Source organism: Podarcis filfolensis (assembly GCF_964270895.1).
Source record: "Podarcis filfolensis genome assembly, chromosome: 6".
NCBI classification, from domain to species: domain Eukaryota; kingdom Metazoa; phylum Chordata; class Lepidosauria; order Squamata; family Lacertidae; genus Podarcis; species Podarcis filfolensis.
Genome location: NC_139609.1, coordinates 76,067,709 through 76,093,519, shown reverse-complemented (window position 1 = coordinate 76,093,519; position 25,811 = coordinate 76,067,709). Strand labels below are relative to the sequence as shown.

Genomic DNA, 25,811 nt, shown 5'->3' with positions numbered 1-25,811 from the left:
ACAGATTATGTATTTTCTGCTTACTGCACAAGCAAAGTATTGTCTTTTTCTAGCCCACACAGATATACATGCAGCTAAAACAATTAATTTTTAATTTGGGGGAATGACGAAACTTAGATGGGTCTTTGGGCTGCAAAAAATAAAAATAAAAAATAAAATAAAATTCTTGGGTGTTCATATGTAACCTATGTGCTACAGGTTACCATCTTCTTATAGAAAAAGCAGAAAGGGCCACTAGTAAAACTGGCACGGAAGGAAAAATGTCTAGACTGGAAGCACTCCTAACTGGAAGTTAGCCCCTGAATCTAACCAATTATTTGATCAACTGCCTTTTACACATTGGATACTCAATATCAAGTTAACAAACAGTTCAATGGAGATTTTGATTGGAACATTTGATTCAAATTACCTAGAAATTCTACTTATTAAGCAACTTTCTAAATGCAAGCAGTTTTATTTCTCCTAATACATGTTTCCTCCATAGCTGTTTGGAAAGCATCTCAATTTACTGGATCAACAAGTGATGCAGTGACTATTTCCTAATGCCACTGAGGACCCGGCTAAAGGGAAGGTCCTCAAAATATTCCCATCTAGACTTGGTTCAACGTTATAGGCAAGCCAAGTTCACCTATGGTCTGTTTGCTTACAAGGTATGCCCAGATAAGTATCCTTAACAATTTGGTTGGTAATTCCACCCTAAATGTCATAGTTATAATGTACAAGCAGTAGGAAAATAAAACAAATTTTGGGGAAACAAGTCATGGTTTGATGGACTGTGGGGAAACCTGTACTTAACTTGTGGTTTAACAAACCATGGCTGAGCATTATGTGCATACAGGGTTTTTCTTAAAACCAGCAGCCATGATATTCAGTGGTGAAGTATGGGAATAGAGGACTTTGCATATTGTGCAGTTGTCCCTTCTGTTTTTCTAGTGTTGTTCTTTTCAGCTTCACCCTACTTTGTCCCAGTTCTAATCTCACAACAAAAAGCAGTAAACAAAAATGAAATGTTTGTGACATTTGACTAGGCTTAAGGTAAGGTCTGATAGTTACTGGACAGACTAAAATTGTTAATTTTGCATCAAGAGAAGACTAAATGCTTTCTTCACAGATGGAATATAACACAAAGTAGATAACCTTTCTTGGCCTTAGGGCCACATTTAATCTTGGCTAACACATCAAGTGCTACATACCAGAGGCGGGTGAAAGTGGGTTTGGCCACTGTGAGAGCCTTGTGACTATGCATGATTTCAAAGCTGCAATTGTAATAGAGTAGCCTTTCAAACCACCATAATTCTACAGTCAAAAACAGACAAACTACTTTGGCTTAATAGACATCAGATTATCTTGGTTCACCGTAGCATAAAGTTATACAAACAGGTTCCATCAGGAAGGAAAACTAGATTATAACAGTTACTAAAGATCTTTAAAGCAACTTGCTTCAGTGAAAGCGATTATCTGGGAGCCTAACTGTAGAGCCAGCAATAAACTGTGTTTAATGGAAGTCTTGTAAACAAATTATTAGAGGAATCTCTTTAGACAGTTGCCTACATAAGCATAATGGAAAGTACAAGACCAATAAACAGCAAGGAGGAAGCGAATAGGAAAAGAATGTGAAAAAGAGAAAGGCTTGGGAAAATCTGAGATGTTTGGATTACAACTTGATGTGAAATACTTGACAGGAAATATAGTATATACAGTAAAGTTTACAACCAACGTTTGGATTATGGGGTCAGTAGGCGCACACTCTTTATCCACATCATACATAGGGCTGAAAGTGTATTCTGCCATACAAACCGAGGCCCTCACAACTGATCAGACTCCATAATAGTGTGTTGACATCATCTAGTAGTAATTTTGAGTTAGGCTAGACTGCTTGTACTACACTGCATACAAGTATGTACATTTACATGTTATATACACACAGAGGGGAATCACTCACTTAAAAGTGGAATGACTCACCTTGAAATCAATTTCCACCCTTCATTTATTGTAGAAATAATTGCCATTTTTACCATACCTAGATTAAATTTGATACAACCACTTGAAGCAATAAGAGTATAGGTGGGGGTTAAATTCTTCTCCCTTTTGTAATATCAAATACAATGTAAAATGTGGAGAAAATGACCACCACCCGTCACATGTCTCAGTGAATCCTGTTATTCCTGAACAAAAAGTAAAACATGTCCTTCTCTTGACCTATATTCCAAAGTGCAATAGAAACAGGTAAGACACCATGGAAACCTTTATTTCAACATTTTAAAATAAATAAAAATGAAGCACATAGAGATGCACAAATATGCAATTTATGCATTCTGTACAGACAGCACAATCAAATGATTGTATAATAAATGGGGAAATGGAAAGTAAAAGGAAGTTAAGCAAGCTGAAAATTATTGTAAAGACTCGGGTGGGCGGGAGGGGGGACATATGAAGCAAATGCTACCAGTGAACACTTTTCAGAAAACCTTTTTGCAATTCCAAGCAAAGACCCCAAGCACTTCCTTCTTCCAGCTCTTTCTTATAACTGTTTTACTGGCCCAGTGCCCTATTAGGTATTAGATACACTCATAGAATATTTTGAGAGTATTCTGGCACCTGTCATTAGAAAGTCTACAAAGGGAAACCATTTATGCTTATTTACAAAGATAAAAATCACTCTTGAGATCTAGAGACTTTGAACTCAGATTGGATTCCAAGGTATTTTGTAAAATGGGGAGAAGGATTTATGGAATCATGTGAACAAAGTTGGACTGAAGCTATGGGTTTGTAGGCAGTAGCATTGTCCTCAAAGAGTTTATTTCATTTTATTGTAGTTTAGTGTGGAAGATAAGCTGAGCACCTATTCCCACAGAATTACACACTACACTGTACTTCACCACCTTGTATTTCATAATTATCTCTCCAGAACAGAGAGTCAATTTTGCTAGTGTATTCTGGAAGCATTTGACCTTCTGTAATTTCACTTCATTGTTTCAAGGTTCCAAACTCTTGGCCGCCAGCACTATCTGGGGACACACTTCATTTCCTCTAAATGTTAGCCACACATTTGCAAGAGTTTTAATCTGAAAGATAAAGGCAGGAATTGCTGCTATTATGGTAGTTGCCATATGCATGATCTCCATGTTAAAACTACTGAAGCACCTCTCAAGGCAATCTGTAATACAACTGTTCTTTTAGTAATCTTTGACACCCCTCCCCAGACAGAAACTAGTGGCTTAGGAATCCCATCAATGGAATATCCAAGGGCTGCAGTATCCAAAGCCACAAAAGTGCCATTTCCTAATCCTTGTAAGCATTCAAATGTTAATAATTGTAATAAGTGTGAAGATTTTTTCACACAGGCACAGTTCAGATGCCAACAGGCCTGGTGCCTGAATTCCAACAGATTGACCTCACCCCCAAAGGTGCACTTCTCCATTGTCTCCCAAGACAGATGGATGCCAACAATGAAGTTTAGATGCCACACTGGTTGCAAAACCATAGCTGAATGATCACTAGTGGAGCATTCCCTTGAAGCTCTGCCCATGCAAAGTTCATCATCCTTTCTTGTATTAATTATGCTTTAGAGCTACACTTGAACTGGCATAAATAAAAGTTACCATAGCCTTTAAACCAGAGACTGAAAGCACTCTCGGAAACTTTAAACAAATCTCTGGTTTAAAGGATAACTATGGTTACACCAGTTCAGAAATAACTCTAAACAAATAGGAGAGGACTAAGGAATTAATACGGGGAGAATTAGGGAAGGAGTGAAGAGTATGGGACTGCAGGGTTCTTATTACTGTAGTTCTGCCTTTACTACTGAATAGTTCCTAGATCCCACAGCCACCACTGTCACTACTCTGCCATATTACTGACTCAGAGGAGGTCATTCACTCCAAGGAATACTGGTTATGGGAGCAGTCAAAAGGAATGGGCAAAAGTAAAAGTATATTACTTTCCCCAATTATCACCTGCATGTTCTCATGCATAACATGACAAAGGACAACAATGGTAGTGCTGAACAATTTAAAACAGACAAGGATGGCTTTGGGAATGTGTCAAATTGTAATAACAACCTGCATGCTCCCATGATCTGTCACCCCCCACTCCGCAAAAAAAACCATACACCCAGAAACATGCAATCAGAAAATTCAGGGAAGAAGATATATGCTAAATATGTTCCATCAAGCCCTTCATATGAAGATCAATGATTTTATCAAAGCATTTTAAAAATAATAATAGAGGACTTAGATAGGAATTCTGAATTAAAATCTGCTGTAGACTAAATTACTCAGTTCAGATGATCTTTCTAAACAATTGAGAATGTGCCAGAGACTCATTTATTCCCTCTTCTATTCTTACACCTTTATTTTCTGTTCAGTGTTCAGAATAGTTTGCTGCAACAACTTGGCAACCCTAATCACTTTCTTAAACAGAATCAGGAAAAAACTAATTCTAATTCATATTTGTTTGTTTGTTTTTTGCAGGGGATGGGGAGAAGTACTAATCATAGTTTGCTGATTTGGACACCTAACTAGAAGTAGTGTGAGACTAACCTTATAAGTCTATAAAAGCAACTAGCCTAAGAGGCTAGTAGGAGGTGTTTCCATGATAGATTCCCCTCCTCCACGGTCAGGATGGAAAACAGGCTACAAGCTAAGCATTTGGTTTTTTACTCACCTACCATGCTCCTAATTTATTCTCTCTCAAACTTACTTGCCTGCCTATAAAGTGCAAATAACAGCAACTAGCTCAAGATGAGGCACTGCAATTAATTTGACATCATCACATCAATGTTCTCTTTAGTAAGTATTCAAAGTGCAATTTGAACGTAAAATAAAAGCAAATTCCCAGAGGTATTGTGGCTTAGGAAATGTAAGATTGCAGTGATGTTTGTAAACCCAACAGGGATAAGACTGTAACGTAGAAAAATGGGAAGAGCTATTAGTGACGACACTGAAGAAGTCTTGACCTTTGTTGAAAGACTTGTACAGAGAGAACAGTAGCCAAACCCAATTGGATGTATTTTTAAACAAATTTTGCTGGATTCCTATATACATACATACATACATACACACACACACACACACACACACACACACATATATATATATATATATAGTTACATATAAGTACATTTAGGAAACTGCATGGAAATCAATGGGATTGCCCTCATTTACTTGTGAAGCTAAGGAAGGCGCATATGGGTTTGCCAGTCTCCCTCCCTCGTGCCTTAAGAGGATGTGGTGGAAGAGATCAGCTCTATATTGATTTTTCCCATTATCTTGTAGCACTCCCATGGATTTCTCACAATGTAGAAAAGACAACCCTTTGACAGAGGAGCACTAAAACATACAGCAAGAGATTTTCTGCACCCAGCTTATTATGCTAATATAGATGTACTTCTCATATAATACCAAAGTTCTATGCTATAGGCTAGAAATATTTTTAAGCTAGTTCCTGCAACCTGCCACTGCAATACTATACAAAAGCTGTGTAATCTATCCTCCAAGTTCTCATAGCTTACATAAACTACAACTGTGTAATGCAACTATTCACAAAAGAGTTTTTTGTTTGAATTGCAAGACTTTCTACATGGCTCTTTTATTTAAAAAAACCCAATAATTTCACTGATAAAAGTAGGCAAGATTATTTACACACATATTACAACCATCACTGAATGGCAGAAGAGTTCCTGGAGCAAGCCTTCACATATTTCACATATTTTTCCCCTGCCTTGAGTCCTGTCAGGAGAAAATATGGGGTATAAATAAATAAAATAATAATAATACTTCAGCCAACTGGAGGTATTTGACAACTGTCATACAAAACAGTGGTGCCAGTACTGAACTTGGCAAATGCTTTCAATCCCTGGTAGTGCAGCACAAATTGCTTTGTGAGGCACTGCTACTGCTGCAGATTACTGGCAAGCATCTTCTTAATGTACTCAGGAGCTGCCTGGCAACTTGTGTTTATCTACAGAGGCCTTGTTGTGGGCTTCTTCTCCCCAATCAGGAATTCCAATGAGACCAATATGATATTGCAAAACCTAGTGAATACAAAGCAACAGCCAATTTTAATGGGACCCAACGCTCAGGTGTCATTAATACTTGCTAATAATTCTCCCGGAGAGGACTGTATGTTGGAACTGGCTTTATTTAACAACACAGATTTAAGAGTGCTTTGAGCACTTAGAAAGAGTGCTATATAAATACTAAATTCTGGAACTCTCTAGCTTTCTCCATAATCCATCGCATGTTTGCAATTTGGTCTCTGGTTCCTCTGCCTCTTCTAAATCCAGCTTGCACTTCTGGGAGTTCTCGGTCCACATACTGCTTAAGCCTGCCTTGTAGAATTTTAAGCATAACCTTGCTAGCGTGTGAAATGAGCGCAATTGTGCGGTAGTTGGAGCATTCTTTGGCACTTCCCTTCTTTGGGATTCGGATGTAAATGGCTACTTTCACTATAAGAGACAGTAAGCCTCTGTATATAGTTGTTGGGAATCATAAGCAGAAGGAGGGTTGTTACACTTCATCTTGCTTGTAGGCTTCTTAAAGGCATCTGGTTAGCCAGTGTGAGAACAGGATGTTGAACTAGATGGGCTTGTGATCCGGTGATGGTGGCACCAACAGGGCCTCACTTGCCCATTATAAGATCTGAGATGGTTGATATTGGGGAAGTTGTTCTTTTCGGTACTTGGTACTGTCTTCAAGGGCAGCCCCACATAATAGTGTTTTACATTAGTCTATACAGGAGCATGGACAACTCAGGTAAGGCTATTCCAATCTAGGAACAATTACAGCTGATGACAGAGCTTTGTAGGCTGGAAGTCCACTTGGAGTCCAACCTATCACTGGCTTCTGTAGCTAGGAGTGTTTATGCCCAGTTCCCTGCTTATTTAACTTGTATGCAGAATTCATCATGCGAAAGGCTGGGCTGGATGAACCCCAAGCCGGAATTAAGATTGCCAGAAGAAATATCAACAACCTCAGATATGCAGATGACACAACCTTGATGGCAGAAAGTGGGGAGGAATTAAAGAACCTTTTAATGAGCGTGAAAGAGGAGAGCGCAAAATATGGTCTGAAGCTCAACATCAAAAAAACAAAGATCATGGCCACTGGGCCCATCACCTCCTGGCAAATAGAAGGGGAAGAAATGGAGGCAGTGAGAGATTTTACTTTCTTGGGCTCCATGATCACTGCAGATGGTGACAGCAGTCACGAAATTAAAAGACGCCTGCTCCTTGGGAGAAAGGCAATGGCAAACCTAGACAGCATCTTAAAAAGCAGAGACATCACCTTACCAACAAAGGTCCGTATAGTTAAAGCCATGGTTTTCCCAGTAGTGATGTATGGAAGTGAGAGCTGGACCATAAAGAAGGCTGATCGCCGAAGAATTGATGCTTTTGAATTATGGTGCTGGAGGAGACTCTTGAGAGTCCCATGGACTGCAAGAAGATCAAACCTCTCCATTCTTAAGGAAATCAGCCCTGAGTGCTCACTGGAAGGACAGATCCTGAAGCTGAGGCTCCAATACTTTGGCCACCTCATGAGAAGAGAAGACTCCCTGGAAAAGACCCTGATGTTGGGAAAGATTGAGGGCACAAGAAGAAGGGGACGACAGAGGACAATATGGTTGGACAGCGTTCTCGAAGCTACAAACATGAGTCTGACCAAACTGCGGGAGGCAGTGGAAGACAGGAGTGCCTGGCGTGCTCTGATCCATGGGGTCACGAAGAGTCGGTCACGACTAAACAACAACAACAAGCCATTTAAGAAAGTGTCATTAAAGACCAGCTACAATTGAATTCTTTTTAATATGCACTGCTGCACCCTAGTGGAGCAGTTGGTTATCATCAACAGAGATTTATGCGTGGGGAGGGGACGGACGGACTCTACACTAGTGAATGTATGAAGCCTGTCCCATTTAATTTTAGTGAAAGCAACAGCCCTATTTTCTGGCTTACAGAAAGGGAGGAGGTAAATATTCTGAGGTCTAGAATACTTTTTGATTAGAAAACAGGAACCCAGATAACTTGGAGAAATAGATTCAATTTCCGAGGCTACTAACATCTTAAGCAAGTGCTGCCCAGCATTACAGTGCAATTATTTAGCAATCTAAGAAAAGCAATTTAATCATGTCAGTTGCATCACTGCCTGAATCAGCTATATCCTGGGAAGAAAGAGGCAGAGGATGTAAAATACTGATTTTCACTAAAGTAGACCTTACTTCACGCTAGAATCTATCTTGCATCTTAAGTGTAAATAAAGGGCAAGCAGATGTTCAAACATCAAACAGAAATTTATGTCAGAAAGCATAATTCCAATATCAAAAATCTCAAGGAATATATTGCATTACAGTTATGGTTTATACTTTTTAACTCTCAGAAAACCTGTGGGAGTTCAAAACATGCACACCAGCTTTCATCCAGATAACTGTCTTCAAGAGAGACTGAAAACAGGTGTAGAGACCAAGGTAGTATCCAAACTTCAAATGCAAAAACAAACTAGAATACTTCTGTTATGGTGAAAGTAAAATATCACTTTAGAGAAGAATCTAAATATTGCCCTTGAAGCTTAAATTTGTTTTACTCTGAATTGTTTTATTTTATGTTTTAATGTGTTGTAAATCGCTTTGATTTTTTTCTTTAACATATAAAGTGGTAATGCAATGAAATTAATAATAACATTTATATTTCCAGTCCAAATGGACTGTTGAGCAATTAAAGCCCTAAATGGCCTCGGTCCTGTATACCTGAAGGAGCGTCTCCACCCCCATTGTTCAGCCACTGAGGTCCAGCGCAAAGGGCCTTCTGGCGGTTCCCTCATTGCGAGAAGTGGGGTTACAGGGAACCAGACAGAGGGGCTTCTCAGTAGTGGCGGCCACCCTGTGGAACGCCCTCCCATCAGATGTCAAGGAAATAAGCAGCTATCCTATTTTTAAAAGACATCCGAAGGCAGCCTGTTTAGGGAAGTTTTTAATATTTGATGCTGTATTGTTTTTAAAACTTGATTGGGAGCCGCCTAGAGTGGCTGGGGAAACCCAACCAGATGGGCAGAGTATAAATAATAAATATAATAATAATAATAATAATAATAATAATAATAATAATAATAATAATAATAATAATAATAGTGACTGGTGCTCATTTCAAATAATGGCTTGTGCTGGACTAGTTCTCTACTCACCTGTGAGGCTGAAGAGAACAACCGCAGGACCACAGAGGCTGTGTAAAATGTGGTGGTGTATGTATACACATCCTAGACTTCTTCCACAAATAGTTCCTGCATTTGCAGTTGCACACTTAAGAGTACCAAACATGCCTCTCATTTGTTGCCAATAGGACTCTGAGTCAAACTAACACAAAACAAATTACAATATATCTGCTTATTACCAAAACCTCAATACGCATGCCTTTTTATTACTGAAGAAAGTTTAGTAACAAAAGGGAATGTCAACATTTTATTTCATTATTATTCCTATTACTGGGCTACATCAGGACCAAATTAGATTTTTTTTAAAGTGCACTGATAAAAATAATCCAATGTCAGTTAATCAACTAAGACTGTTACTTTATTCATTCTTGCCTGGAAGAAAGCCCCATTCCAAGTAAACATACAGAGGATTGGGCTGTGAATCCCACTCAGATATAAGAATAGCACTGTCAGAAAAGGCTATATAAAATGAATATATATTCATTTTCATCACTCACTTCTCTCTGCCTCAGTTTCTCTCCCTCTTGAAACCTCATAACTTGATGACTCTCAAACAAGTGAACTCCTTTGATTAGAGGTGGGTTTTTTTTAAAATGATATTTATTAGAATTTCAAAAAAGATTACAGAAGTAAAAAAAAAATAGAAAAACGAAACAAAAGATACAAAATACAGAAAAATAAAAACAGTTAAAAGTAAATCCATCTTTCAATATCTTGCCTTTCATTCACTTATTTCCCTGACCTCCTCACACCTCCCTTTTTTGTATTCCAGTTCAAATGTTTACTTCAGCAAATCCTTTCCCTCTTTGTTTTTATCTTAATTCTTTATCTTAATATATTATAACTTTACATTTTCACCTGTTAACCATCCATTTTTACATATTCTTTTTTAACATTGCTGCTAAAAACCACTTAATTTCATTCCGACATCATTTTAACACTCTTTAATTTTACAATGTTTCTGTAAATAATCTTTAAATTTCTTCCAATCTTCTTCCACCGACTCTTCTCCCTGGTCTCGGATTCTGCCAGTCATTTCCGCCAATTCCATATAGTCTATCACCTTCATCTGCCATTCTTCCAGGGTGGGTAGATCTTGTGTCTCTTTGATTAGAGGTGTTAGCAGGTGACATGCAAATACTATTTGTAGAATTTGATGCAAGATAGGCAGCCTGCACAGGTTGAGCTGTTACTTTAACTGCAGCCATCAAACAATGAATTTTCATCTGTGAATTTAACTCGTCTCTGAGACGACTGAACAGGACAAGGACACAAATCTGTGCAGGTAACTTGCAACTTACACACATTTAACTCGTACACATTAAGGTTTACACATTTGGCAAAAATTGTTAAAAAAATTAAAAAGGAGGCAGAAAGGGGGGCATCCAGGGGAAAAACTTAGGCAATCTCACCCACCAATGAATCAACTGTGTTTTGACTATACATGATGTTGGCTTTAGCACTATTCCCTGGAAACATCAGGAAGAACTTTCTGACAGTAAGAGCTTTTCAACAGAGGAACAGACTCCCATGTATATGATCTAGCTGATATTCCTGCATTGCAGGAGGTTGGACAAGATGACTCTCAGTGTCCCTTCCAACTCTGCAATTCTATGATTCTATGAAACATAAACCCAGCGTTAAGAGCCATACGCACCTGGTAAAAGCAATATTAGCAGCCAGTGGACCATCCGCATTTTCCCAACAAGCACAAGCTATTGCTTTTTCCCTTGTGCAGATTCCAATCTTCATCCTTCACAGTCAACTCCTGCTCAAGTGCTAACTCCTGTGTCAGGTGCACTTGGGACTTTGATTCAGGTTCAATACACACACACCAGAATGCATGCAGCCATTCTAACCAAGTTCTCTTGTGTCTACAAGCTCTTAAATGCCATGGTAAAGAAAGCTAGTAGTAGGAAGTGTTTTGCTGTCAGCAACAGTTTGTAGCAAGGTGGATTGTGATGCTGATCACACCATTTACTAGGAGCAATTTCAACAATCTACTTAAATCCTTTCACAGGCATTAGAAAGTGAAACCTTAATGGGCTTCTTAGCAGTTCTTTCCAGGGCCAAGATCAAGCACAAGACTAGCGCAGCTGAAAGAAAAATGCTCTGACATTAAACAAAGCAATAGTAATTGAGCTTTCTAAATAACACTAATGTGTTAGTCTCAGCTCAGTTCAACATGCAATCTTTACTGAATGCAAAACAATGCTTTCTTGCTTTCCCCTCCACATTTTAATAAGTGGCTTAATTTTTTTAAATCTTCCTGGGAAGAGGAATCTTTCCTAATCTTTGAAAACCTTAAAATGGCTATGTTGGCCATTAAGAAAAAAAGTAACAAATCCATACGCGGACAACACCTTTATTAGATCTAAAAAAATTCCACAAAATAGTGCACATAAAAGTTTCAAGTTCCCAAACCCCTTTCATGAGGTGATATATGCTTTTACCCATCCTGGGTGGCCAGGGTGCCACCTGAAACCTGCAAAACACCTGAAGGGGCCCCTCCTCCAACATTCTGTCTTAAGGTTTTTAGGAGATGCAGGCACAGATGTCTCAAACAACCTTTTTTCCTCTGCTCCAGCCCCTTTCTCTTCTTTACCCAGAGCAGAAAAGGCAGTCTCTGCAAAGGAGAAAGAGGAGGACAGCAATGCCAATGCAGGGATGCAGCAGGCAGCTTCTGCTGTGGATACTTGGGACTCAAAGGAACGTTTAATTATGGAACATATTTTCTTGATCCTATACAGTTTGTCATTAATCTGTTCTGCAAATTTCATGTTGTAACTACACTGATCATGGGGGGGGGGGCAGAGAACCACATTCAATAGATTCATCAGTCAACAAATAAATCTACTGCACCCTATAGAAGCAACTTTACTATACAGAGGAATTTTAAAAGCAAACATTTCAATCTATAATGCATTGCTTCTGAGAGCAGGAAAAGACAACTGAGACCACTTCACAAGCAGTATGCCTCACACTGGTGATGATCCCGTTATCTGCTGGTTTCATGCAGTCTGTCCTTACAAATGGTTGCTGAGTTTTATAAAACACACAGAGGAATACACTGGATATGCACAACTCAAAAAGCTTTTTGATTCATTGCTTTCTCCACAGGACACCAGCATTTGCTGGATACCAATAAGGACAGCTTGCTAGAGAATGAACACAGCTTAATAATATTATCAAGTATTTATATAGCACTTCTGAGTGTTCAAAAGCACATAATGTTATCTCAGTAATTCTTAAAAAAAACCCCTATAAACTACTCAAGTATTACTGTCCCCATACTGCAGATGGCAAGGGTGGGAGGATACCAAAGCTGAGAGAGAGGAATTTGCCTAAGCCCAATTGAGCACCTAAATGCCACAAATGAAGGTAACAAAATTCCAAACATTCTCTTCCAAGGAAAAGCAGCTTCTTCAGAAACAGATGAGCAAGTGGGTTGAGAAAGGGATAATAAGCAGGAAGGGAGGGCTCAATCCTTCCCTGTGCCACCCACCCAAGCATTCCAAGCATGTTTACGTGGTAAATGAATGCTTGGAACCAGTGCTTTCATTTTCCACAGAAAATGTCCCATTTTATAAGTTCACTAACCAGGTTCCACTTGTAAATATGTATTAGTCAAACTTGGCCATTTCAAAGTTGTTAGCTTTGTTTAGTAAATATAAGTAAATTAAACATGCTAATTAGTTCATTCTCTAGGACATCAGAAAACTTTCCAGTGCAAACTGATACGTTTCTAATTCAAATTACCCTGATTCACATAAGAATGTTTTTAAAGAAAATTCACATTACTGTCTCAAACTCCCTGGAAGAAGAAGCAACCTGTGAGGAAAGGTTTACATTGGGAAAGTGAGTCAGGGAAAGTGTTGAGCCACTTCTCCATTTCAGACAGCCAACCAGCTGAAGCCATTTCCCCCCACTTCAATAGAGCCAATAGGCCTCTGATACACACATTTGTTTCCACAATGTAGTTTGGGCATTGGTGAGTTTATAAGGTGGGCTTCACAGCAAAGTCTATCATTATTACTTTACACTAGCTCTTACCAATACAGATTTGGAAGCAGAGGAGCAGAGTTGTTATTCACTCTGCTCTAGTCCCATGCCACTCTACTCAACTTTTGTGGGGTTGCCTAAATTAGAAACGAAGCCTACTGGGAGAGTTGGCTCTCACATGTTCTGTAGATCACAAATAAGTATCGTAAAAACTCAAACAAATTGGCAAGGACCACTGCAATAAATGGAGCAGCAGTTTCTCTAAGTAGAGCACTGTTATACCTCCCCTTCAAGAGGGGCAGACTGTTCAGTTCTCCAGCACTGTGAGTTAAGGCACTTAATGTTTGAAAGCTACACACTTCGCTATGGCATAAAGAGATGCCTTTGTGTGTATTTGTTAAGTAAATCCTTATGTTTTAAGCTTTCTTGGAAATACATGCAACAATGGTGTGATTTATTGCATAAAAAGGTTATAACACTGGGTTTTTAAAAGATAACCAATTATTTTTAAATATACAGCACTACCAACAAAGAATTATCACTGCAATGTTTCTGTTTTGTTTGCATTTCAAGAAATTAAGTGTCGCTAAGAGGACAGCAGCAGGATGAACAAGATGATACATTGCCTCCCACTGCCCTGGGATGAAATATGTTATAGAAAGGTTTGCCAAGTTCTCAGAGTGCATTCAGCCCTAGGACTGCCAGATCCTTGAATGGAGAGATTCATCCCATAATTAGGTTGCTAAGGTAGGATGAAAGGGTGCAGGTTTTCCACTGGTCCCTTTCTCCAAATCTCTTTCCTGCCTGCTTTACAACAGCAGGGATAACCCTGACTTTATCCTGCAACAACTGAGGAGGCTGGGTGGGATTTCCAGCAGCCCCAGCCTCTTCTGTTTCCTCCAATTATTGCAAGAGACAACTATACTCTCAAGGTACAAAACTGACAAAACAGGTATGTGACATGATTAAGAGACATTTTTGAGTCACTATGAATAAGCGTTAGTCACTAGCCCTCTTTTGGCATTCAGCTCAACATGCAAGGGCAGAATGTGTGTAGTGGGACAGTGGCTTGCATGTCAACCTTGTCTGCAATGCCTGAAGATAGTCCCATGCTACTCACCCTTTGCATGTTTGGTCTGAAGTTCTGAAGGGGGCTTACAAGCATGTTTGTCTGGATGTGCTTACAAGCATCCTTGCAGTCAAAAACACTGATAAATGATCAGGACACTGGGGACAGGGCAACATATACACTCGTTTTGCCCCCAGGTGACCAGGCTGGAAACAAGAAGACTACAAATTTAAGTTAATGCTATTGTTCTGCAGCTAAAACATATTTCTCACTTTCTTGGTTTCTAGGAGAGATGCACATGTGTCATAATATACATAAACGTGGAAGAGCCATCCCTTGTGTAAGAGAAATGGGAAAATTGCCTCTTAAGGCATTTGCCGTCTGCAATTTATCTTTCAACAGGTACAGTGGTATCTCTGGTTGCATACGCTTCAGGTTACAGACTCCGCTAACCCAGAAATAGTACCTTGGGTTAAGAACTTTGCTTCAGGATGAGAACAGAAATTGTGTGATGGCGGCACGGCGGCAGCAGAAGGCCCCATTAGCTAAAGTGGTGCTTCAGGTTAAGAACAGTTTCAGATTAAGAACGGACCTCCAGAACGAATTAAGTATGTAACCAGAGGTACCATTGTATGTCTATATAATGATCATCACCATCTTTAACCAGTGGCATCTATTTTAGTACTGAAAATGTGGTGAACTTCTAGCCCATGAGCTAATCTTAGCCCATTAGGGGGTCCAATTTGGCCTTCCAAACCATTTCCCTCAAACCACACCCACTCATCAGCTGGCATCACCAGTGACATCAGCTGTTGAGCAGGAGGAAAAGGTTTAATGCTGCATTGGTTGTGTGCCCTGTTCCCAGTAGGGAACAGGATACGTATGGTCAAGGCAGCAGGATTTAATCCCTTCTCAACCGATGAGGAGGGATTAAAGCCTTTTGCCAAAGTACTGTTTGAAGCAGCTCGTGCTTTTCTTTAAGCAAGTGGGTGAGCGAACAGTAGAACAGTCTCTCTCACACACCCCACTGCCACCTGCCAACATAAAGAAGCACAAACTGCTTCAAGCTGCACTTTTAGGTTTCAGCCTAAAATGGGAGCAAGCAGTTTATCTTAAAGGCTTTGCAAGTATCACCACAATTCCCTTTTAAACATCTCAAATTGGGGGCTTAAAGAGGGGCGAGGAGACTTGCAAAGCCGCAATGGGAATTTTTGGCAGGTGGATGGCCGCTTCCACCAGTAGAGTGTTGACAATAATTTTTCACGAGTTTTAAAATCTGTTAGTTTGTTATATTGAAGCACATCTGCAGGTGTGGCAGTGGATGTGCTGGACCATTGTCTTGCAGGTGGCAGCATAAGAACAGGCCTTTTCTGCAGCAGCTCCCTGTTTGTGGAATGCTCTTCCCAGGGAGGTGCAGCTGATGCCTTCGTTATATACCTTTCAGTGCCAGGCAAAAACATTCCTCCTCAACTAGGCCCTTAGTTAATTAACATCCTATACCCTTTTACACATGCTTGTGGGTGGGGGAGTTATGTTTTGTTCTTATTATGTATTTTGTGTTTTTATCTTGTATTTTTATGCTGTGAACTGCCCTGAAATCTACGGATGAAAGGTGCTTTACAAATTTAATTAATTAATTAATAAACACCTCCCACCCCTAAAGCAGATGGCAACAGAGAATCTGGAGGGGAAGGAAGCACATTCAATGTATGAAAACAGATACTGTATGCATGAAGATGCACATTCATGCTGTCTCTGAAGTTTATTTGCAAAGTTTGTAGACACAAGCACTTCTTCAACATTGACATGTATTGACTGCAGAAGGTTAATTCCACAGTCTGAGCCACTACACCACACCGCTTTCAGTGTACAGATATTTACACATAAAAAGGATTATGAACTTTCTAGGTTTTGAAGTCTAGATTTGAGAGGTCAGTCAATCCTCACTAAGCCTTGTATCTGCATTCAGCATGCAGGAAAGAAGTTAGAGCCACAGGATCCCTGGGTATGATTATACAAGAACTGAAAGGCCAAGTAAGCTTCTAACTCATCCAGGAATACCTCTATAAAAACTAGATCTACTGTTTTATACTGACTAATATTTATTTTCCCATACATAACACACTAATCAGAAGTGTTCACTGATAAATCAACACTTACTGACAGTAAAGGCAAGTAAAATAAAGCAGAAAATAGTTTTGGTTCACCTATAATAGAGCAAATAAATGAAAGTGAAATTTACAATATGAATTTCATTTTAACAAGCTTAAACTACTCTTGCATATTGTTGGATATAGCTATTCTACAAATATAGCTATTCTACAAACCTGAATTTCAGATACGTGGAATATAATGAAAAGAAAAGCTCAAAAATAGACCCAAAGTACAAAGTGAAGTGAAGATGGGATACTTTCCATTCTACCCCTAGGCCTCAGAACAGAGGTGAGGTGTTGAACCATTTCCACTCCTCCTCCCCACATGCACACATGATATATATGTCTAGCAGGTGATGCAGAAACAAATCCTTACAGCATGGATAGGGAACCCATGGCCTCCACAAGTTGCTGCACTCCAAGCAATCCCAGCCAGCAATGACTGCTAGAAGGCCACAGATTCCCCATCTTCACCCTGCAGGATACCTCATAACATGTTGGACTCTCCTTTATTAGATGTTTTTAAGCAGAGGCTGGATAGCCACCTCTCAGGGATTCAGGTCTATTGGATTTCCTGAAGTGGCAGACAGCATGGATGCTGCGGCTGCTTTGATGTTCCTTTGAACTCTGGATTCTATAACATCAGACTATGGGAGGGGGCATGGCTCAGAGCAAGTCCCAGCCATCTCCAGTCAAAAGATCAGGTTATGCAGACAGTCCCGAGTACATTTTGAAACTACTCAGAGACACCACCTCCTCCTTATTAAGTCTTCCTGCATGCTTCAAAAGTGGCCATTTGTTAATAGGCTGACCTAATGTAATACCAGATTATGAAATCCTGCATACAGTTACTTGAACAAAGCCCCATTGTGTTCAATTCGGTTTACTTCCAGGTAAGCCTGCACATGACTGCAGTCTTGAATGTGAGATTTCTCTCTCTTAGCCAACATTCCATGGCTACTGAGTCCTCACTGGGCTACCTCTCCCATTTTAGCATTATTTTCTCCCTAAAGACTTAATGTACTTCTGAAAACCTTGTCTGTATCTCCCTCACATGTGTTAAGTGCTGCTGTTTAGGCTACATAGAAGCGGGTACTCAACACTATATATAATTATTATATACAGCATAAACAACCCTATCAATATTACATTTAACAAATGAGCAGATCCCCAATCCTGCCTTTCAAGAGAAGCACAATTCTCCCCATTTTGCACAAATTGCTTGTATTATAAAGTCTCATACCACCACCACCACATGGAGATCTCCAGGTTGTTCATGCTTAAAACTTCTAAGAATTTATAAAATTACCACGTCTTGAAATGAGCTTTTCTAGACATGTTAGAACTGGTACATGCCCAATTCCAGTTTTTCCACTATACTAGTCTAATGAGTTTATTACTGAATCATCAATGTGTAGTTTTAAAAATGTTCCACATGGACACTAGTCAGGCTACTAAACTGTGAAGCATTCAAACAATTCCAAGGCTAGTAAGCATTACTCTGGCCACAATTCTTACCCTTAGTTATTCTGAACAGACAACACTGCAAAAGCAAAAAAAAACTACCACCACATAAGAAAGTGCTTTATGCAGAGTCAGAACACTGGTCCATTTAGCTCATTCTTGTCTACACTGACTGGTAGTGGTTCTCCAAGGTTTCAGACAGGGAACATTACCAGCCATACCTGGAGATGCCAAAGATTAAACCTGGGGTCTTCTGCATGCAAAAAAGATGCTCTCTCATTGAGCTGCAGCCATTCTTTCAATAACAACAAAGGGGTGAAGGAGATTCTTGGATGAATCAAAAATGTAATTGCCCCAAAGCAGAATATTTTAAGAGCATTTGCCATGCTTATTAACTAGACTTGTTATTGAAAAAATAGCAAGTAACCCACTACACAGGACAGGAAAAAAGAGAAACTACCTGTCCTGTCCTGTCCTCCTGAGCAACTGATCCAGCATACCCTAGTTATGTACAAGACTACTTCTGACCGACATTACAAATTTATTACTTTTTTGTGTCTTGCATTTATCTCCTGCCTTTCTTCCTAGGAATTTTACAGCAGCATATCTCATTCTCCTACTCATCCACATCTTAACCTCATGACAACTCTGCAAGGTAGGTTAGCTTAAAAGACAGGGACAAGCCCAAGGAAACCCAGTGAGCTTCACAGCAAAATGGGGATTTAACCCCAAGTCTCCCTAGGCCCATTTAGTTAGCCTGTTTAAATTCTATTGACATCAATCTGATTTAGACCATTGATGTGAGGTTCTGCACATGAAAGTGTGAAGCAGCACAGTTTGACTGGTATTGTATCCATTTCATTTCTCAAACAATGCATTCTTAAGGGGTGTGTTGAATTGGACAGTAGAAAAAATTACATCACAGCAAGTTTGCAATAGGATTTTCTATACTTTTGCATCATCACATCTTACTTTTACTTGTAAAACACATGTTAGAAATGCAAGTAATGAAAGCTAAGTGATATTTAGTATTTCTTTAGCTGCCATTTAAAAATTAACAAATCCCTGGAAAAATATCCCTGGAATTATACAAGCTGCATTTACTGCACAACCTATCCTAAAGCCAATGTATGTTTGTCCATCATATCTGAACAGCCTCTCTCTAGAACAAGGAACTGCAACCTCAGAGGAAACCAAACAGCTGTTTCAACAAGTTTTGGCTGTTGTTCAAATACTGAAATGTAAGCTCTGACCAGGAATGCATATCCATCAATGAAGAGCCCAATTTAAGCCATGCCAATTTCTTGTAGGGAAAGAAGTAGTGAGCTTAAAGTGACATATCAAATTTGAGAAAGAATTGCTGTTCACTAGTATAGAAAGATATAAAATAAATGGCAAGTCCATACATTAGGTTTTCAACCAATGTGAGTCTCTACACGTTACTTTTATGCCTCAAATCCTGAGACTGTCAGATTTTGTCCACCTGCTCACTTCTGAGACAAATTATGATCAATATGTTTGAATGGGTTGCTGTTCATAGTCCTCTTCAGAACTAACCCTTAAAGAGGGGAATGGGGAGACACCAGCTGACCCCACCACCTGTCAGGAATACTGTGTATTTATGCCAACAGATCAATAAATCATATGAACAGTTGCATCTTGCACTGTAGATTCTGCCTTGGACAGGGGGTTGAGCTAGATGACCTCCAAGATCCCATCCAACTCGACAGCTGTATGACACACTGTCACCAAGTTCACTTAATTCAACAAAATCTGCTGAAGAGGGCGCTTGTGCCTTTTTCATAGAAAAAGAAGCACATCATATAGGCAGCTTTCCTCAGCATCAGCGAAAACCTACAAAGCTGGTTTATCAATGGTTCTTGAGTTCCTGCTCTGCATCAGTGGGACAAACGGGTTTATCATGAAAATAAATTCATGGTATACTGATGTTCTAGGCTTTAATTTTCATTGTATGTCACTTTGGAAGCAAGGTATACACAGAACATGAAAGCAATAAAAATAGATAAATATCTATGCTTACCTTTCTACAGATGCTACCCCCACGCCAGGGTGCCGCAGTGTTAGGCCTTCCAATGCACAAACCTTTCCATATTACAAATTTTAGGCTCCAGAATGAGCTCTAGGAGTGCTCCCACACCTTACTATTATAAAGGGAAATAGAACCTCACCTGGTAACATTTCCATCTCTTCAGTTTCTTATATGAGAACACCATCTAGACATTAACAGTACAAGGAAAACTAAAAATTATAGGACTCCAAAATGACAAATCATTTTGAATGATTTTAACTGATTTTATACCTACAGCTTTTTGTATTTTTACTGTTGCTACGATAACTGCTTTTGTTTCTGATGTTTTTGATCTGTTTTATATTTGTTTTATGGTTCTCTTTTGTAGGCTATCTTGGAAATCTAGATTAATAAAATTACATTTTTTCAAAAGAAGACTAGTCATTTTCACCATGCAATGCTACAAAACCCGTGCTCTCCCAGAGAATTCTCTGTATGCTCCAATGCACATATGACACTCCAATGCAAATGACTGTGCATGAGGATCAGTTCCAAAGGAAAGCCACTGCAGGAGCTCTGTTCATACAGGAGATTCCGGTTTTTCATCAAGTAACTTGCATTAGTAAAACTTAAGAATTGTTTCTGCCATAGGTTTCTGGTGCTTTGTTAATATGGCTGCTTACAAAAGCAGGACTAGAATTAAATTCCTACATGGATACAGTGGTATCTTGGTTTGCAACCGTTTTGGATTACAATCATGTCAAACCCGGAAGTGCGTGTCCCCTTTTTTGGATTACAACCAATTTTTTTGGGGGGGGGAGACCCCATTGGCGAAAGCACGCCTTGGGTTACAACCTGTTTTGGTTTACAACTGGACCTCCGGAACGGATTATGGTTGTAAACCAAGGTACCACTGTATAGGGAAATACAACTAGCTTTACTTTTGGTTTTGCAAACAGCAGTCAACTTAAAAGAAGCTGATTAACAACCAGAACAGATTCCAGGCAGTGTTGGCAAAACAATTTTTAAAACCATTTTATCCACATTGCAGAGTCTAAAGTCTTTTTCTCACTTGTTATTTCCAACCTGTGATTCAACAACCTTCTGCTGGTGAGATTCCCAACTATTCTATGGAAACTACTTAAGATGCTAAACTATATCAAGAACCAGTGACTGAGAGGTGGAGAAAATGACATAAAATGGGAAGAATTGGAGGATGCAGAGCTATTGTCTACTGAAGCTGATAGAGAAAGTCCATTGATTTTAAATACGAACATTATTGGATTTAACTATTTTAATGAAAGGAGAAAAGTACAAGGAATATCATACAGCCAAGAGTAATTATATTTAGCATAATGGTTAGATCAGGCACCCCCAAACTCGCTCCCCAGATGTTTTGGGACTACAATTCCCATCATCATCCTGTTAGCTAGGGATGATGGGAGTTGTAGTCCCAAAACATCTGGAGGGCAGAGTTTGAGGGTGCCTGAGTTAGATCTTTCCCAAGATCTTGCTAGTTCTTTAATAGCTAATGTCTTCTAATTCAACTGGTGGGTATGGATTATGGCATGATCTAAGGCATAACAACAAGCCTACCACAAAACCATTATAATGGTAAGAAAAAATAAAAATGTATGTTTGGGTCAATAGTGGATCCTGGGTCTGAAGAAGTTGAAGGCTCCTCCTCTAACTCCAAGAAGATAAGTGGGGGGGGGGGGGAGCCAGCAACATGTCTTTAGCTAGGGCAATTCAAGTACACAGGCATCTCTTGGAAAGGGAGATCAGGTGTGATCTAGCAAGACATGTGATACACCTAAGTGAGATGCTTTGAGTGAGGCTGCAAGTACACTCTCTTTTCCTTGAGGCAGGAACTGGTCTATATTTAGTCATCTAGTAGCTCAAATCTGCGCAACACAGCAAATCTCTGGCAAATAATTTTAACAGCTTTGTAGCCTTAACAAGCATTCAATGTCATGACGACAGAAATGATCACACACCTCAATAAGGAACCGCAGACAACTTCTTTCTTAGGAGTTTGCTATTTAAAGAAAAAAGGTTGATTATATTCTCAAGGGCATGAATTAGGGAAATGAATTGCCTTGTCCTCTCATGAAAACAACGTACTATGCTGCAGAGACTGACAGACTGACAAGTTTATATTTTTTTAGTATTTGCAATACTGTTTTCTACCAGATGTACGTATCCATATAATTTTAACTAGATGAGCAAATGCTTTCCTTTGACAGGTGCTATGCAGTTCTGTAATGGTGGCCCCTCTTGCCTGTAGTCAAGCTTGTGCCCCAACATGTGCTAACTCTAGTGAACACGCAACTCCAGATTTTCGTCCTGCCCAATTGTTTTCTGGTCAACAAATTACTAGGCCCTAAATGGGCAAATATCTGCAGGAGCGCCTCCTCTACTACCAGCCGGGGGGAGGAAAGGTGACTTGGTTTGCAGTCCCCACCAAGGTTCCTGGTTGAGGGGACAAAGGAAGAGCATTATCTGTTGTAGGGTCCTGACTCTGGAGTTATCTCCCACTAAAGGTACCTTCCTTCCTGCAGTGCCCCACCTCGCCACCATTACTGGTTTTGATGTCAAATGAAGACATTTTTATTTACCCAGTCTTTGGCAGTTTGATAATGAAATGTTTAATTCTTTGCAGCAATACATGAGTCACTGTTTTGATGATATTCTACTTTAAAAACAAGGGTTGTATTAAATGTTGCACTAAGCAGTTCTGTTTGCACATAGTTTACAGAACAGAACAGAACCTTGCACAACAGAACCTTGTCTGCTTCCCTTCCTCTGTGCAACCTCTTAATCTGTACTAGGGGTTACCCCAATCCTCTGCAGCAGATCTGGGGAGGGTGTGGAGCAAACACAGGGATAGGAGGGGGGAGTCCTACTGTGCTAGTGGTAACCCTTGCACTGACAGGATGAGTTAGTAGAATACTACTCTGCGTCTGCCTATTTTTTCTATTTTGCTTTTACATTTGAGACCTTTTGAATGAAGGGCTATTCACAAGTGCTCTACATTAATAATAAAACCATCTTTTCAGGGAATTATTTCTGATACCATTTTTTTGCTCGCCTCTCAAACTATGCAAGAGCTAATTACTTTTGGAAATAAAGCTATCAAGTCTCATGGAAATAAATGCATCAAAACCAGGCCCCAACAAGGGTCTCTAAATCATATTCCTTTGGCGAATACACAGATTATGCATGTTTGGTTCAAGTTTCTCCATAGCTACATGCAGCTGTACATAAACAGTCCAAACATCTGTGACCAAAAATAAAAAAGATTCACTACACCATGCATGCGCTCCAATATATACACCATTTCAATATATACACTGTGCTTACAAGCCTATCAAAGGGGGAGGGGGAAGAAGGGAAAAGAAATGCAGATACTCAGAGATTACAACTTAAAAGGCTTAAAAGTAGGTGGTTCCTGGAGTATACATTCTTCACAAGGGCATAGGGCAACTTGGCCTTTATCTAAGGAGTGTTTTGAGGAGACAAAATATTTTCACTGCATGTTTGTGATAAAGCTTTTAGAAGTTTCTGAAAGCCTCCTTACTGCCTCTTTGCTGTTTTTCTCTTGTGCTCCCTTGCATACCTTATCTTTGCTCTTTCATTTCCATCTGATGGGAAACCCTGACGCTGACATTTCACCAAACAGCACAAACTTTGCTTACTTGTTTCTCTGGGGTATCAGAACCACAAAGATTGTTCTCTTTACTCCACTACTCAATATATTCATAAAACCAAAAAGGTCTAGTTTTCAAAACAGCAAATATCGGATGTGAGCATTCTAGAGTACTAGTGGGGTTTTTTAAGTAGGTCCATTGCGATCAGGGGAGCCTCATTAGTGGAATTATGTGAATTTTCAAAGATCTTGAAAAGGGTTGCTTTATATGTTTTGTTTTTAAGTGTATTTCTTCTAAAACTGCTTTGTATACTTGCCAATATCATATCTGAAGTGCATACGCATCTTCAAGTTCATTTGTCAAAACATGCAAGTTGGGCCAGTTGCAGCTCCCTGCATCATGTGTCACTGGTGCATCTTATTTGTAACCTTGTACAGAGGCTGAAAACATGTTCGTTTCAAAAGGCACATAAAACAGGTCTGCAACAAGCACCCATTTAAACTGTGTTGCATTAAGTGACGCTCAAAATGACACAAAGAAAACTGAATGAGTTATAGAATTATGGGAGTGAAATGGGCTCTCATTTGTTAGGCAAAGGCCTGTTTCACACAGTAATAGACCTGGGTTTATAACCAAATGTGCCCTCAGTCAAGGGTTGTAGCCTCTCCTAGTTCTTTGATGAGTGAGCCTACAAGATGCACATATTTTCAAACACCACTTGTCATACTTGCACTTTACATTATCTAGTGTACAATGTGTATCTAGACAAACTTCTAATTTTGTCGAGACTCAAAATCTGTGAAACATTTAGTAATAAAATCAGAAGGTATCATGTTAATATAAATACAAGACACACAGTTCATGCATTACATTTCTATGTCTAAATCTGAGAGAAACACCCAATGCCTTGCCAAAGTTCAAAAAGTTGCTGGAAGGGAACCAGAACCAGGATACTTTAAATCACTATAAGTGTAGATACATTATAGAACTCTTACGATAAGTTATTTCTAGGGTATTGTCTAGGTGGGAGTCACAGAAGTGCAACACCACCATTATAATGTAACATAAGAGGCAGCCAAAGTTACACGTTTTGAAGAAGTTTGGTAACTGCTCAGACCTTCCAGATCCTACCAAGTCCAGATGAATCCACTGGTTGAAAATTACCCATATCCAACAGACCACACATTCCCAACAAAAATCATCAAGGATATGAGGAAGGAGCATTTTCTGTCATTAATTCTGACTACCCAATTGTAAACAGTTTATCAGTCCATTGCTGCCTTTGGAAAATTTACAACAACGAAAAAGAAAAACCACAATCCCACCAAGCTGCAACTCTACACATGCTACCTTGGGAATTAAATTTCACCCAACTAACTGAAATGATGATGAACTACAGCAGTAGTTCCCACAACTGGAAGTCCATGAACCCCAGGAGGGCTGCGTAACCCACCCAGGGGTCCATGGCTCCATTCACATAACAACAACTATCACAGAAATGAACCCCTATACTACAGTATTATTATTTAAATGTATTACCTACTCTTCTACATTAAAAACAGTGTAAAACAACTTCTAGGTTGTATGTATCTTAATGAGGACAAGACACATTTCAACACTTACATAGCTAAATATCCCAACTAATCATCATGCCAAAAGAAAATTATGCTAGCTATGCTGCTGTTCCTGTCAAATCAAGTAGAATTAAAGTGTCATGATCTGAATGTGCAATTTAAAGCTCTCTTTAAGATATATGTAGAACTCCATAAGAGATGGGGAGGGAGAGAAAAGATATATAACACTATAAAGATATTCATTTTTCATGACATAGGCTGTGAGAACCCTACTAAGGCAGCAGATTTAAAGTCTGTTAAGACAACAGTTTCAGCCAAATTTGTAAAATGAATGAAAAAGACCTGTGCTGATCTTCATAAGACTTTCTTTTCAAAATACAAAACAGCTCTTCTCTTAGGAGCTTATGCTCTCATTAAAAAACAACTAAGAAGACAGTGATGCAGATGCCAAAACACTATAATTCACACGGTCTGGTTTGCACAATTATTCTGCAAAGAAATTAATAGAACAGTTAACATGAATTACATGTCAAGTACATATTGTAATTTACACACTTCATGCTGACAGTGCAACTAGGAAAATGAACAAAATCCAGTGGGCTACCCCCCAAAATGCCTGAAGATATAAATGTACTCTTTGCTCTTATGCAAATACTTGAATGTAGCT

The 25,811-nt window shown here is 39.3% G+C and overlaps 1 protein-coding gene across 1 annotated transcript in view; it reads right to left on the bottom strand.

Annotated features, from left to right (window-relative positions):
- Nucleotides 1-25,811, bottom strand: part of TOP1 (DNA topoisomerase I) — a 73,115-nt gene that overhangs the window by 39,119 nt on the left and 8,185 nt on the right. The window lies entirely within an intron of this gene.